The following is a 6000-nucleotide window of genomic DNA, read 5'->3' on the forward strand; positions in this document are numbered from 1 at the left end:
TATACTTCCTAGATTAAATTAATTTATTAATGCAACTTATTTCGAGGAATGACGTCAGAATGAGGCAAATGTGACAGTACAAAAATGTTTAAGTGCACGTAGTCCCATATCTATCACACTTTAGTGTAGGAGTATGACATGGACTATTTTCAAATTCGGTTTTGGAAGTGGTCCGCCATGAGCAAAAGAATTTTTTTTCCCTTCTATTACCCAGACATGTTTCTCTGAGGTTTCACCACCATCAGTGGGCTTTTATTTTCTTACTATTATGCAAAAAGAAAAATGTTCTTTACTACTTGTACACTTACAAATTCGAGTTTTTAAAAATTATTTACAAATTTGAAAAAATAGATACCGTTTAGTATATACACCTTGTTCCCACATGCTGTGGTTTCCCTTGTTTTTTTATATACTTTATGTGGTAACAAATTAATACACAAAACTTTATTTGTATTTTCAGATTTGTAAATGCTTTCTTTAAAACTTGAATTTATATGTGTACAAGTAATAACGAGCATTTTTCCTGTTGCATAATAGAAAGAAAATAAAAGCCCACTGTTGATGCTGAAACTTCAGCGAAATATGGTCTGGGTAACAGAGGAAAAGAAAAAATGTCCCTCCTCCAAAATTAAATTTATTTGTAAGCAAACACGGGACGAAGAGCTTCAACCTGAAGATGGTGGAGTACTCTGTCCAGCAAAAACTGTCTGCCCTGCTGTTGTGTGGTCTCCTTCTTCCATCACTTTGACTCTTTCGATTTTTCATAACAACTATTTGGAAACTAGCGACATACATCAACAACGTTCTGCTTATTGTAATAAACACCACTGTGGTCTAGCATTAAGGTGACGATCAAGACAAAACAAGATAACAAAGAATTGCGCTTGGTAACGGTCGCTATAAAACTTGTGTATGTACGTGTAGGTTATAGAATGGGAAAAGTATTAACTAATGTAAATAGGGAGCTCCATATCCAGGTCTCGCCTGGACGAAAACCTGAACAAAATTAAAATATGAAGAGGTGCTACAGAGCACATAGATGACTGCTAGACATAAAAACGCAGGTTTGTTAAGAGTTCGGCATAAGCACTGATGTTATTCAAGATCAATTTTACCAGTACAAAAATATCGTAAACGTATTTAATATGTAGTTATCGAGGATGAAATCTGATCTTAAACCAGACTTAATTTAAAATTAAAGAAAGGAAGGGAAGTTAGTGCTTAACGTCCCCTTACGACGGAGTCATTAGAAATGGAGCAGATGTTCACATTACGGGAAAATAGAGAAGAAAAGTGGCCATGCCCTTTCCAAAGGAATCATCCCAGCATTCGTCATAAATGACTTAGGGAAGCCGCTGGATACCTAAATCTGGGTGGGCGGATGGGAAAACAAACTGTAGTCTTTCTCAAAAGCAATTTCCATGTTATAACAATGGGTCACTTCTCGGTGACATTAAAAACGAATCGCAACCATTTATCGGGGAATATAAAAGATTGAATGTTTATTTAATCATACAGGTTTTTACGCTTGATTTGAGCAACATCTGGGCCACATGGTGTCAGCTGGTAGAAAAAGCAGTGAAATGATAGTATGATTTGTTGGCTGGGGTTATTCGGCCGCTTGGTGCAATTCCTTCTACTTTACGCCACTTCGGTGACTTGGGCGTCGGTGAAGAACAGACGAAATGAGTAGGACAACACACACACAGTCTCTGAGCGAGAAAGATTTTCGGCGCTGCCGCGAATCGAACCAGACACCGCGCACTCTACAGGTAGCGACGCTATCCACTTATTTCTCTTATTTATTTATTTATTTTTATAGAACGCCGCACTTGCGTCACAAGACATGTGTGGAACCACTTTTCCCCCCTTCTACAGCGGCACAGCATCGCGCCTTCTTTACGCCGTGTCATAGCTCTTTTTTTCGTCCATTACTTTCTTTTTTTAATTTTATTTTATACTTTTCACAAGGAACCGCATAAAAATTTCAAAATTCCATAAAGGGCAAAAAATTATACGGAAAATATGATTTTTCTAATTTTTTTTTCAGTTCACAAGGAACCGCATAAAAACATTAGAAAATGATATGAAAAAAAAACAGAAAATTTTAACAAAAAGATCAGGTACACACTTCTGCAATACCTGAAAATAAATGACTTGCAACATTATGCCAAATAATAGAACATCCGGATCTCAATGCTCTCGAACAGAGGAGGGCCAATTGGCTTACCAGAATCCACAGTCCGTAAGTGTTCGTTCGTGTATCCAGTCAAAACCAATGCAGTAAAACTTCTTAGAACTGGGGCACCGCAGCTGATGAGAAGATCCACGAGTACCCTTCTTAAGAAATTGGCACATAGTGTTCCATATTTCGTTCGGCGCTGTATCTTCTCGTGTTGCAGCTCGTCCATTCCATTGTCGTCATATATGAAACCCGCCGCCATCCTTGCGATCCAACTGATAGTAATGGTTTTTTGTCGAGGGAAGTACGTCACATCTGCTTACAGATCTACCGCCGGTGAGACGTCTCTGTAAGTGCTGCCGCTAAGAAAGCCTATGATACGACGTCTCAAGTCCACATTTCCGTCGCCTTTCCAACACTAAATGGTGTCCGTCAGCCCGATACACGTGCAAAAGTGCTAGTCAGCTATGTTTATTACGTACAGGGTGGCCCGTGCCATGTACTTGTGATTAACTGGAGCATGCCACTAGGATCGAACCGCCGAGTTAAAACACGGAGGGGTGGTGGGGGTGGGGGGAGGTGGTGTACAGAACGCCAGAGTGTTTGCCAGGCTCTCATAGGGTACCGCCGTTTCATCACGTTCCTATCATGATATCGCATTGAGCGACGTTTCTCTGGACGACGGCAGCTCATGGCGGACATAGCTATAGTTTACACGACCTCTCCTCTAGACTAGAAGACGCGAACCCAAATTGTAGAACACTGATAGTAAAAGAAAGGTAGAGAACAGGTAAATATAAAACTGAGAACCGACATCAGCACACGAATAAAAAACAGTAAAATCAACTAGGCCTCTTGTGTAAAGCAAGAGCGTCCACCTGACAGAGCATGAGCTTCAAAGCAATGAAACACTAAAACAATGTCGTACCTTAGAATAAGACTTCTCCTTTTCCTCATATTTATCCTGTGATATGAGGCCGCCGTCTTCTTTTTTTTTTTCTAACTTTGTGGCCGAATGTCCTAATGGAGTCAGTAGAGGCGGAGGGAAATTTTGCGCCTTACCTGTCTGTGAACTGTGTAAATTTTCTTATGTTTGCTATCATATTACAATTGCTTGTCGTGTTTCCTGAGGTGGAGACGGAGGCCAGCCCATAGCATAAATGAGCGAGGAAAACCATCTAAAAACAGCACTTAGTCTGGACGACGAACAGGACAAAAGGCCTTTTATTCGCCGCGCGGATTCCACTTGGGTCTTATTCACCTCGCCGTCTCGCAATTTAATTTGACAACTCCGTTGCAGCTAATTTTCTTGGGACATGTGCTTTTATTCGAACACCTGCACGTAATTTTTGGCGCTTCACGTGACCACAGGAGAGAAGTAAGGCTGGTGTCTTGGACGTGCAGCTGTGTGAGTTGCCCAGGGCTACACGAAGTGTCAAGAAGATGGAAAGCCTTCCCGCGTTGCCGCTGAAGGCTCGGGAACGAATACAGCACCACATTTCCGCTCTCCGCTAAACAGCAAGTATGGCAGGTCCCGCCATAGCCTTCCCACGTCATTTCCACGGCGTATAAAGAACGGCAGCAGACTTGATTACATACATGCAAACAATGATGGCGTTCGAGATCAACATTTGAATCACAAAACATCGGTCTCGTTTCCTGACTGCCAGTTCCGTTATGCGCTCGCAATTTCGTACTCTCGTATTAGCGCTTGTTGTGGGGGCGGCAATTAGCAGTGGCACAGTTAGCAGAGCGGTAAAGTGGAATACGGTGTAGCTCCCGAAGGCGGAAGCGGCGAGGTTTCCACGTGGCCGCCGAAACTTTACGTGTGCGGGGGCCGCGCGGGGCGGGCCCAGCCTCCACCTCAACCTCAACCTCAACCTCAGTCTCACCTCCAGGGGCGGGAGCTCGCGTCCGATACAACAGGAGCGGCCAGGGCAGGGCGTGTCAATTTATTTATTTGTTTAGGCAACTGCAATTTAAAATAGTGTAGTCAAGTGGTTGTGGTTCAAATGGTTCAAATGGCTCTGAGCACTATGGGACTTAACATCGATGGTCATCAGTCCCCTAGAACTTAGAACTACTTAAACCTAACTAACCTAAGGACAGCACACAACACCCAGCCATCACGAGGCAGAGAAAATCCCTGACCCCGCCGGGAATCGAACCCGGGAAAGTGGTTGTGCGCTGAAGTGTTAATGTCATTTCTAAAAGTTCTGAGCCGAGCTACCGGACACGTTATTAGTAACATTCGTTCTGGCACTAACTTTATTTTAGTTTTCCTCTGGCAGTGCTTTATGTGTGTGTGTGTGGGGGGGGGGGGGGGAGAGAGAGAGAGAGAGAGAGAGAGATGAAGTTACATAATTATTCGAATTTCCCTTCAATGAAACTTCTGAAACTAGGTATAATGCTTGGGAGTAATTGTATAAACAGCAGTTTGAAGTCAAAGTAAACGTAAACCGTGATTAACTACGAATCATCATATTGTAAGAATTAATGCTGAAGAATAATATAGTTGATGAGAGTTTTACTGGAGTTAGCATAGTGTCATATTTAGCAGTTCATGCGATGCAGTCATGTTCTGTTCCTATAAGCACTCAGCTGTTTATTATGGAACCCTCACTTGCGGATCAAATGCGCAGTATATGGTGGCCATTTTTAGCTACGGAAAAGAGACATAGAATACCAACTGCTATTAGCAGCCAACGTCAACACACGGTCTTAGTAGATGAATAGATTATAAATTATAAAATTCCACAAACAGTGACATGAGCATCACAAAACTACAAGTCAGTCATTATTTACACAAAAAAGGAACAAAATCAAACTAATACAGTTTATCATCCAATAAAATATAGTAAAGTTCCATAAAGAATTAAAGAGCTATCTAAAACAGAAAAGGGAGGGGAGCAAGAAATCAGTGGAAAGACTGAACCATCACAAAAAAGCAGATAACTGTTCATTATATTTTGCAATTAATTTGTCAGTGAAAGACAGAAGTAGCCGAATAAAAGCGCTGTAAATGGGTCGGGAAACGTTTCTTTGCAAATACATTCTCTCCCAAACACTAAAAATTCAAGTACCTCCGCATATTAAAAGGAGGGTGAGCCTTTAATGTAGCAGAATGTCCATATCTGCTCATAGTATGATGTGGCGTATTACAGCGAAATGTCGGACCCTTGCTGTTCACATTATGGGTATAGTGCAGACTGTAGAAGTTTCGAGAACGCACACGCCACAAATAACAAAAATCGTAGCACGATTAGAAAGAACTTGTAGTACAGCACGATATGATCCTGTCGAAGAACAGAAAGTGAGTATCGTCTTTAGTGTGAAATAAATAAACAATAAATACTGCGACCTCCTTAAGTTCGATTCACTCAGAATATTTGTCGTGCGCGCATGTGTGTGTGTGTGTGTTTGACGTAAATACAAAGAGGTGTAAACTTCTCCATGTAATACTACGATTCGTAACAGAAACAGTTTACCGAATACTGAGTCGTACTATGAATGGTCTGTTAGATTTAAGAGTCAGTTGCAGTATCATCGTATTAGAAACGGCTATATTTGTCACGAGATAAATTATCATTAAAACTTATTTCAATCAATTTCTCTCATGAAACCATAACTGCATCTGTACATTGATAACAAAGATGTACGAAATAAATTCGGCTTAGTCAAAGTTTCTAGGGTACAAACCGCCCCACAGCCCGTTCTTTTGTCGCCACACATCCTCAACTATGCTCGCACGACAGGAGAATGTAACAGGAACCTCGTAAAGCAAAACCCGTTCTGTCCACTGACCACGTGGATACCTG

Source organism: Schistocerca serialis, chromosome 1 (assembly GCF_023864345.2).
Source record: "Schistocerca serialis cubense isolate TAMUIC-IGC-003099 chromosome 1, iqSchSeri2.2, whole genome shotgun sequence".
NCBI classification, from domain to species: Eukaryota; Metazoa; Arthropoda; class Insecta; order Orthoptera; family Acrididae; genus Schistocerca; species Schistocerca serialis.